General features: G+C 45.8%; 2 long non-coding RNA genes across 2 annotated transcripts in view; both read left to right on the top strand.

Annotated features, from left to right (window-relative positions):
- Nucleotides 1-3,614: 3,614 nt before the first annotated feature.
- On the top strand, nt 3,615-5,570 carry LOC102769949. Its single transcript, XR_435276.2, has 3 exons — nt 3,615-3,731; nt 4,342-4,490; nt 5,337-5,570. It is a non-coding gene; the product is annotated as an uncharacterized LOC102769949 (long non-coding RNA).
- A 2,131-nt stretch (nt 5,571-7,701) lies between these two features.
- LOC107181907 overlaps nt 7,702-10,234 on the top strand; it is a 15,984-nt gene continuing 13,451 nt past the window's right edge. The window contains exons 1-2 of the long non-coding RNA XR_001512615.1: nt 7,702-7,731; nt 7,947-8,221. This is a non-coding gene — a long non-coding RNA (uncharacterized LOC107181907). The remainder of the gene's footprint in view (nt 7,732-7,946; nt 8,222-10,234) is intronic.

Below are 10,234 nucleotides of genomic sequence, written 5' to 3'. Positions count from 1 at the left end.
AAGGGAGAGAGATAGAGAGTTAGAAACATCGATGAGAGAGAAGCATCGATCAGCTGCCTCCTGCACATCTCCTACTGGGGATGTGCCCGCAACCCAGGCACATGCCCTTGACCGGAATCGAACCCGGGACCCTTTAGTCCGCAGGCCGAAGCTCTATCCACTGAGCCAAACCGGTTTCGGCCTCACACTCTCTTAATGAAATTTATGTAACCCTCCTTATATCTCCTCCTTTTATTCGAACGTATAAAATAAACTGCAAAACTGTTATTTTCAGGAGCATTTTCTCAATCGGTTGATATCCTGTTTACTGACAAGTGTCGTCAGTTTGGCTGAATACATTCATTAAAATTCTCAGCAAGTGTAGACGTTTACTACAGTACAATAGTTTCATTTAGGTTTTGCAGACTAAGGACATGTAGGGATGCCCAATGTCTAGACTCAGTCTTCTTCCTTAGGTTTTTCTTTTTCTTTTTTATTGTTTTTAAAATACACATAACAAAATTTACCATCATAACCATTGTTAAGCATATAGTTCAGTAGCATTAAACATATTCACATTGTTGTGCAGCAGTCACCACCACCTATCCCCATAACTTTTTCATCTTGTAAATCTGAAACTCTATAACTATTAAACACTGACTCCCCATTCTCTCCTCCCTGCCAGCTCCTAGCAACCACCTTTATACTTTCTGTCTCTATTATTTGACTAAGTAGTTCATATAAGTGGAACCACAGTATTTGTCTTTTTGTGATGGCTTATTTCACTTAGCATAATATCCTTAAGGTTCACCCATGTTGTGGCAAATTGGAGAATTTCCTTTCTTTTGAAGGCTAAATAATATTCCCTTATATTTATATACTATATACATATTTAGTTTTTCACAAAAAAATAAAGGTTTTATCAGGTAGGCCAAGTGTTCCTCACTTCCATATGCATGAAAGCATCTGAGGAGCTTTTCTGAACTCCACCATTGGAATTTCCCCATCGGTGGGTCTGAGATGGGGTTGAAGTGTTTGCAAAGCATGGACTTCCTCTGAATCTCAGTCCCTTGAGTCTCAGTCCCATTGACATGAGGGTGCTAATGGAAGTGACCCCACAAGCTTGTGAGGATTCAGTGAGATGATAGGTGTGAAGTACAGGCATAGGTCATAAAGGTCAAGTATTGTTATTATTGAAGGGAGGGCCCTCCTTAGCAACTTTGCAGCTTCCATCATTGAAATGCATGTTTCAGCAAAACTATTAGAGGCCATAATTACCCTTTGCTTCATAGTGGAAACTCCAAGTGCTAGAGTGGCAAACATCACATTATGTTGTCTTACATAATTTCTGCTAATTAAATTTCTTTTCATAACTGTAGTGAAAGTTCTTTGCCCCTCCACCCCCATTCCCAATTGGGCTACATCCCAAGGGGAGTATGGGGATATACAGCTTGAAATATCCCATTAACAAATAAACTTGAGGAAGCAAGATTACAAAAGCATCGGGTCAGTGTGTGAGAAATCAGTGTCTCCTTCACTGCAGGAGGAAGTGTAAGTAGGCATAGTCTTTTTGGAGGACAATTTGGCATATATTCCAACTCTACAGTAAATACATCCTTTGTATTTCCATGTTTAAGCATCTATTCTGGGAAAATACAGGCATATACAGTGGGGCCTTGACTTATGAGTTTAATTCGTTCCGAGACCGAGCTCGTTAAGGAGCTCGTTAACTCAACTTACTCTATCAACGCAATGCAAAAAATCGGCCTAGAGACAGCTGGTATCTCAAAAAACTCGTTATTCGGGACACTCGTAAGTCAAGGCCCCACTGTATAAACAAAGAAGCATGTATAAAGTATATGATGCATATAACAGCAAATTGTTTATGAAACAGAAACCACCTAAATGTTCAACAATTAAAATCTGGTTAAATAAATTATGAACCACTTATATAATAGAATATTAGATAGTGGTTGTTTTTAAAAGGGGGAAAAGATACTAACATGGAAATCTCTCTATGACACAATGTTAAGTGAATAAAGCAAAACAATATAACTTCATTTCTGCAGAAAAGGGACATATTTGTATATATACATATGTGTGTATGTAAAAGCTTAGGAAAGCACTTAGAAAAATATACAGTAAACACATGAAAAAATGAAAGAAAAAGAACTTTTAAAGATTGTTAACTAAGTGATAGTAGCCATGTCTAAGTCACTTGAAGAGAGGGATTAAGGAGTCCCCCCTAAGAGTGCTGTGGAGGGTTCTCCTGCAAGTTTTTTGGGACTGTCCACTTTGGCCCCACTCACTCACCAAGGCTGTGCTGCTCAGTAATCTGGCATCGGGCCAGCCACCTTGGATTTGGATTTGGGCTTGCTCTTTGTTGTACTCTGTGCTGCTCTGGGCCATTGATCTCCACCCTGTACTGAGCTACTATGTCCTCTTCAGATACTCTGGTTCCTCCTTCAGACTGAGGGGTCCTGGGTGCTTGTATCCTTTGAGCTTGATTCTGAGATGCTGGGTGTGAGCTAACTACCTGGGTTGGCCAGTCTGAGCCCTCCTCTCTTGACTTGCTTAGTGTTTCTCTGCTTATCCAGGCCTCCCCATAAGTCAGCGGTTCTCAACCTGTGGGTCGCGACCCCTTTGGGGGTTGAACGACCCTTTCACAGGGGTCGCCTAAATACATCCTGCATATCAGATATTGACATTACAATTCATAACAGTAGCAAAATTACAGTTATGAAGTAGCAACGAAAATAATTTTATGGTTGGGGGTCACCACAACATGAGGAACTGTATGAAAGGGTCGCGGCATGAGGAAGGTTGAGAACCACTGCTGTAGTGCTCATGAGCTGCTTGTCCCAGATCTGACCACCAAGGACGAAACAGGCTTTCTCTTCATTCCCATGGTCATTAGAGTTTTACCTCTACACCCGCTTCTCTGAATTTCTGTAATTGGGATAAGAGAGAGGGCGGGCTTCTTATTCAGGACCCTGTGCAACATTTTGTATTTTTTTCCCTGTAGTTCAGCTTATTGTAGCCCTCTCTCTAGGAACCTCTCAGTGTGGAGCAGTGTAGGCTCAGAGACCACCAACCATCAAGAATGGGCTCTGTCTCTCAACTCCCAAGGGCCTTGCCAGCTTGTGATCTTTGAACATCCGTCTGCTTGGATGAGTTACATAAGTGATCGGTGGGTAATGTCACCTACTTAGGGGTCTCAGCCCTGGGATGGCTCCAAAACACCACATATTCACCATCTCTCCCAGGAGCACATTGAATCCTCCTAGAACTGGACCTCCAGGAGACACCAGATGGGACAACACCTAGCTTCATAGTTAAGCGCTTACTCTGAAATTCTAAATTACACAGAGAAAATTCTTTTCTTTGGCCATTGTTCCCAAAGACACCAGGAAAACCAGTGCTGAACTGTGATGTAGCAATGAACAAAGGGCTAGAAGGTGTTCCTGAACTTCCTATTTGGGATTTGCATATCCGAGAAAACATACCCTAATTAGAGAGAAACCAGTTATTAACTAGAACAGAGGAACTAGATCATGTCATCCTCTTCCTGCTCTATTGCCCTGCCCCACACTCCTTTCTGGTAACACTGAGGGTATAAATTGTGGCTGGGCTCTGTGTGTGCATTCGCATCGAAGCCAAAATGAAGACATGCATAGTCTTTGTTCTAGTGGCTTTCATCACCGTGGGGATGGAGATGGCCTGTGGTAACCCTCTGACATCTCCTGTCCAAGGTAAGGGTGCTGAGGGGGGTCCTATCTGCCAGCAGAGAAGGCTCAGAGCCCCGCTTCAGACCTGAGGATGGTTTGGCACAGAAGCAGGCAGTGTGCTCACTGCAGAATGGAGATTTTGGATTGATCAGATCCACATTCTTTGACTTTCAGGAGTGATCACCCTGCATTCCCATTCTTCTTATCTGATCAGATTGGGTCTGATTAGAAGTTGGGGTTTTCTCTAGATACGCCTTGGATGCGGGACTCTAACAGGAGTAACTCCGTGATGAACATGGGATATGTGTGAGGTGGGGAGATGGCTGTCTGAGATCAGAGATTTTTCTAATATCTTATAAGGTGGAAAGAAGAGGGTTATGACAGCGCAGGTTTCTTGTCTGCTGGGACTGTGCAGCCTTTGGAGCAGGGAGAACATTCTCCTAAGGGCCTGTGAAAATGGGGACTCTAGAGTAAAAGTGGAGCTGCTGAGGCTGAGGGTTGGATCCAGGAACATGAAGGAAGAGATGGAAGAGGTGGGAGTCCTGCTAGTGGCGAGGCCATCCGACCTCGGACACCAGTTCTCACGCCTGTATAGTGACTGTTACAGATTGCACAAAACCATTGTATGTTTCAGAGCAACAGAGACCTGGAGTCTGCCCGAAGGTGCCCAAAGAAATCATTGGGCCTTGTTTTGATGGATGCACAGGAGATGCATCATGTCCCAAGCGAATGAAATGCTGCGTCCATGGATGTGGTCGTGTCTGCAAAACTGCTCTCCCTGCAGTGAGTATAAATCAATCAAGAGCTGTCCAGGGGTGCAATAACTTCCTAGTGGACTTTGCTAAGGCAGATGAGCGCTCACGTGTCCACTGCCTGCAGGAGTCTGGATAACCCAAGAGAAAGAGTCTGGAAATGAATGGCAGAAGGACACCTGGCTGCATTATCCAAGACCCTCTCCTCGAAGAGAAGCCCCATCCCTATCCCTGGGTGGCTCTCAGTTGAGACAAGTAACCATGATCCTAGGTTCTCAGGTCATTATTATCCCGGGGTTTCTCATGGTCCTTCTCCTTCCCCACCAAGGGGCCTTAACTCTCCCTGAAAATGAATGTTTGTGGGAAGATAGGGAAAAGGAAAGGGAACACCAATTATTGAGTATCTTCTGTGTTTGTCAGGCATTGTGCTGAAGCTGAGATAAAAAGATAAACACAACCAGACAAGGGAGACAGAACTACGTAAATAATTACAACAGTGTAACCATGGCTTTGTACTAGTTTCTACTAAGGTCTGTGGGCGCAAAAAGAAAGTTAATTGGCTTTGCCTGGGCGGTTGGATCAGTGCGTGTTGGGAAGGTTGTTGGAGAGTAGAGAACATTTAAGGAAGTGTTTAAAGGAGGCAGAAAGTTTGCTGGAGGAAGGAAGGGACGTTCAGATGGTGGGAGAAGCGTGGGTCCGTTGGAGATGGGAAAGTGACTGTGGTAGAAGTTGCAGCATTTCAGAGGCACAACATCTCAGCATCTTAGTAGAGGGTCATCTAAGCCACGGTCCAAAGAAGAGTGAGATGCCTGTCAGTTTGGTAGACTGCTGGAGGTTTCTGAACAGAGGAAATGTCATGATCAAATTTGTATTTCAGAAGGGTGGCGTTGGTGGCCAAGTGAAAGATGGACAAGGTGTTTATTAAGCATGCCTGGAGACCAGCCCCAGAAGATTTCTCGTGAATCTGATGCTTGGCTAACAAGACTCTCCTACAAACCATTCCTGGCTATTCTCTATGCCAGGACTTGCAGCTCTAGAAGATGAAGATCTAAAGTGGTGGAGTGACCACTTCTAAAGAGCTTATGTCCAAAATAAACCTTATCTGTGGCATTATTCAGGCTCTGTCATTCTTCCCATTTAGGCATTCTAGTGGGCCCTCTATGGATGGGCAGGACCATATGTGTGTCCTGCACTGAGCCCATGAATGCAAGGTACTCATGAAAGATTAGAGGCAAGATCCTTCCAGCTAGTTCCTTTCCTCCTTCCAGGTCCATGTCTCTAGGGCATAATAATATTTTCTCAATCATTCTGTGAATAAAAATGACCTTCTAGCACTTAGCAAGCCTATTGGAGCAGGACTGGATGCCTAACTCCAGGAGAGCAACCCCAGCCCTTGGGATGTGGGACTTTGAGTGGCAAAGACTGGGAAGTGCCAGCTCCTGCCCTGGAGTGACTAGGAGTTAGGGTACAGTTAGGACAGAGTCTCTGTGGGTGGAGTCTTTGATTCAGAGTTTTCCTGAGGCAGAGGATAAACCTAGGTCTCCCAGAGAAGCCTTGACAAAAACTATGGTCTGAGCTGACCGCTATAAGCTCCATCTCCCAGCATTCTCTGTTCACTTTTCCACCTTGGTTCCCCCCACTTAGCCTGCCGAGTTTGGTCTCCCATATCAGCTTGTCCCTGTCCATCACACTGCAGTTGCTTCTCCATAGCACATCTTATAACCCCAGTGGCCCATGGCCTCACCAGTCTGTACATTGGAATGAGCATATTAGCATCAATATCTTCTTTTACTGGTTGGTCATCTACGTCCCAAACCCCAGCATGCTTTAGTCACTCCTGGTCATTTATGGGGGTTCATAGACACCTCTAACATGGTCTCAAACCATTTCACCTATTGTCTGCCATTCTGAATGCCAAAGATACTTGAGGATGGCATCCTACAACTTCCACTTATGTTTCTGCCCTGTAGATAGTCCTGAAGTCCCTAGAAAGTTGTTTGTGCTCTTTTGTGAGCTTCTCATTTTTTTTCTCGCCTGCATTCCAACCCCCCTTTATATTTCTCCTTATGGAAATTGACAAGGGCCAGACAGTCTCACCCTGCTTCCTAGCAGGTAGGGTTTGGAATTAGGATGCTATTTTCTGATGATGTGGATTGATCGGGAGTGACACTTAAGACTTATGAATTGTCAAAACCAATTCACAACCGCAGAGGTGCCAGGGACAGCGTCCTAACCAGATTGGCCACGGGCTGGACTTGGCTATGTGTTCTTCTACCTGCTGTATTTAGGTTCTTGATATTTTTCCCAAGCCTGGTTCACCAGCCTTTCCTACTGTTTCTGTGAGCTGTATAATAATGTCTTTCCAGAATTCCTGCTCTCTCAAGTTGGACAGAATTGGCTTTTTTGTTTGCATCCAAGAACATTAACTTGTACAGAAATTGGTGTCAGGAGTGGACACAGGCCAAAAATACTCAGGGAGATGGCAGGAGTCTGGGTTTTATGAACTGGTCTAGTTAGAAGCCCCCTTGTTCACACGCCTATGCTCTCCTGTTCACATGGCCCACCCCCTTGAGACCTTGGGTGGTCTCTGTTTTGGGGAGCCACCTCCATGGTGGGCGGAGCTACAAATGGAACCCTAGGTTGCTCACAGCCTGTGTTTCTTTACCTGTGACCTCTGGCTAAGCGCCCCTCACCCTGTGGCTATTTGCTCTAATGGGCTTCTCCCTTCCCCCGACCCCCGTCTCCCACCCTCAGTGGACAGGGGTCTGTCATTGCACCTGTGTCTCTGGGCGGCTGCTGGGTGCCTCCTTGTACAAGACCCTGATGCCACCCCACCTCTGTGGCAGCATCTCTCATCCCCTGGAGACCCCATTCAGCGCTCCCCTGCAGCTCCAAGGACCTGCTGAGCCCAGGTCCCAGTCTGTCACTAGTTCCCCAAGTCCTGCCTGCAGCCCCAGAATCCTCAAGGCAGTCTGAGAGGAGGATTGACCCCTTAGACAGAGTGGTGCAGACACCAGGTATGTACTCTGCCCCACTCTCATGTGATCATGTAGCGCCCCCCCCCTTGTTCATGTGCCCACTTCCTCCCACCTCTGTGGCAGCATCTCTCATCCCCTGGAGACCCCATTCAGCGCTCCCCTGCAGCTCCAAGGACCTGCTGAGCCCAGGTCCCAGTCTGTCACTAGTTCCCCAAGTCCTGCCTGCAGCCCCAGAATCCTCAAGGCAGTCTGAGAGGAGGATTGACCCCTTAGACAGAGTGGTGCAGACACCAGGTGGGTACTCTGCCCCACTCTCATGTAATCATGTAGCCCCGCCCCCTAGTTCACATGCCCATTTCTGCTTGATCACGTGGCCCAGCCCCCTTGTTCATGTGCCCACTTCCGCTTGATCAAACCAGTCTGGGAGGGGCCGGTGGGTTGACCCCTTATACAGAGGGGTGCAGACACCAGGTGGGCACTCCCCTTTGCTCCCCTCTCTGGTCCCTCAGAAATGCCTTGAGCACCAAGTCTGTGCTGATGTCCAGCTCCTGGAGGGCTCGGGCTACGCACTGCAGCCACCAGAGGGGACCCATCTGCAGAGTGGCAGGCGGAATAGGCCTCCCAGGGCAGCTGGATGCCCACCTGGCCACAAAGCCATTCTTCAGCCTCACACTTACCTCTTCTGAAGGGTAACCAGGTGTGGTTTCCACCCAGCCCAGCTGCCTGCCTTGGGAGGCAGCAGAGACTGTCACCCTCTGCTGGCCAATTCCTGTTACTGCAGAAGGTAAGAGTCATCCCTGTTGCCCACGGAAGCAGCAGAGACTGTCACCCTCTGCTGGCCAATTTCTGTTACTGCAGAAAGTAAGAGTCATCCCTGTTGCCCACAGAAGCCAGCTCAGCACATCATTCCCATTTCACAGGTCAGAACCAGGCCCCAGGCCGAGGCTCTTCCCTCAGCGGGGAGGGAGCCGAGCAGGATGGGGAATAAGGACGGTTCCCATTTCACAGGTCAGAACCAGGCCCCAGGCGGCGCTTCCCTCAGCGGGGATGGAGCAGAGCAGGATGGGGAATAAGGACGGTCTCCGCAGCTGATCCGTGTGGTCCCCATTTTCTCGAGCCCAGAAGGCTCCAGGGACCTCTGTGCATTTGTAACTAGCTATGTCGCTGTATTTCCCTCATGTCCTCCTGCCTCATATCCTGAACACCGTAGGCTCAAGTGGGTCCACCTTCCTCTCCTCAAGTCCACACCTCCAGTCACCCGGGTTCAACGGGCTCCCCTCAGGTTCAGTGCGCCTCTCGCCTCAATTCCCGCTGGGCCCACACCTACTCTCACTATTAAATTAAGACTTATTTCTGTTACTGAAGTTAATGTTTTTTATTGACTATATTTTTATTGCTCTTTTGTTTTTCTTTATCATTTCCATTAGCTAGATTAAATTCTCATCTGCTGATTTGAAAGTCATACTTCTCTTTTTATTCTTCTATAATTTACCCCTGTGGTTTTTAAAGCATGTTAATATTGAAACATCGATCAGCTGCCGCCTGCACATCTCCTACTGGGGATGTGCCCGCAACCCAGGTACTTGCCCTTGACCGGAATCGAACCTGGGACCTTTCAGTCCACAGGCCGAGGCTCTATCCACTGAGCCAAACCGGTTTCGGCCCCTGTGGTTTTCAAAGCATGTTAATATGCTCACCTACTCCAGAACAGGGATATTACCTTAGTGTGCCCTCATTTCTCTTTGGACATGCACTCTCCAACCCCATCCCACTTGGTAGCCAAGTAGATATGTCATATGGAATTTTAGTTCTTGATTTCTTGATTTCATGTTTGCACTTTAAAAAGTTCTTTATTTTGATAATAACCAAATGTTTCAAAGCATGTTAATATGCTCACCTACTCCAGAACAGGGATATTACCTTAGTGTGCCCTCATTTCTCTTTGGACATGCACTCTCCAACCGCATCCCACTTGGTAGCCAAGTAGATATGTCATAGGGAATTTTAGTTCTTGATTTCTTGACTTCATGTTTGCACTTTAAAAAGTTGTTTATTTTGATAATAGCCAAATTTATCAGGTTATAAATCCACCCTTACTTCCTATGTATTTGTATCCTCCTTCTGGTCCCTTCCCCCTTTCTACTGGAATGTTTCCCCCAAGAGTGTTTTCAAAAAAGGTCTTTTTAGCTTTGGAGGCCTGAAGATATCTTTGTTTTGTCCTCACATTTAAATTATAGTTTACTTGGATATAGCATTCTAGGTTTAAATGTTTTCTTTAACACTTAGACTATTTCTTCATTATCTTCCTGGTTAGAAATGCTGCTGAGAATTCTGAAATTAACCTGATTCCTTTATAAGCAGTCTTGTCTTTCTCTTTGAAACTTATAAAATTTGCTATTTTAACATTGTGGTTATATTTCTTTGTATGTGTTTATGTGTGACATTCATTCATTTATTCATTCATTCTACTGACACTTTATCAGCCTTTAAACTAGGATTTTTTTTTTCCTTGCAGCCCCATGGCCTCACTGGCTCAAGCATAGACTATAGGGACTGGGGACAAATCCAGGTTATAGTCCCCTAATCCAGTGATGGCGAACCTATGACACGCGAACTCATTTTTTTGGTTGATTTTTCTTTGTTAAATGGTATTTAAATATATAAAATAAATATCAAAAATATGTCTTTGTTTTACTTTGGTTGCAAATATCAAAAAATTTCTATATGTGACACGGCACCAGAGTTAAGTTAGGGTTTTTCAAAATGCTGACACACCGAGCTCAAAAGGTTCGCCATA

The sequence above is a fragment of the Myotis davidii genome, unplaced genomic scaffold, assembly GCF_000327345.1.
Source record: "Myotis davidii unplaced genomic scaffold, ASM32734v1 scaffold993, whole genome shotgun sequence".
NCBI lineage: Eukaryota > Metazoa > Chordata > Mammalia > Chiroptera > Vespertilionidae > Myotis > Myotis davidii.
The sequence above is the reverse complement of the archived record's forward strand: the minus strand, read 5'-3'. Positions and strand labels throughout refer to the sequence as shown.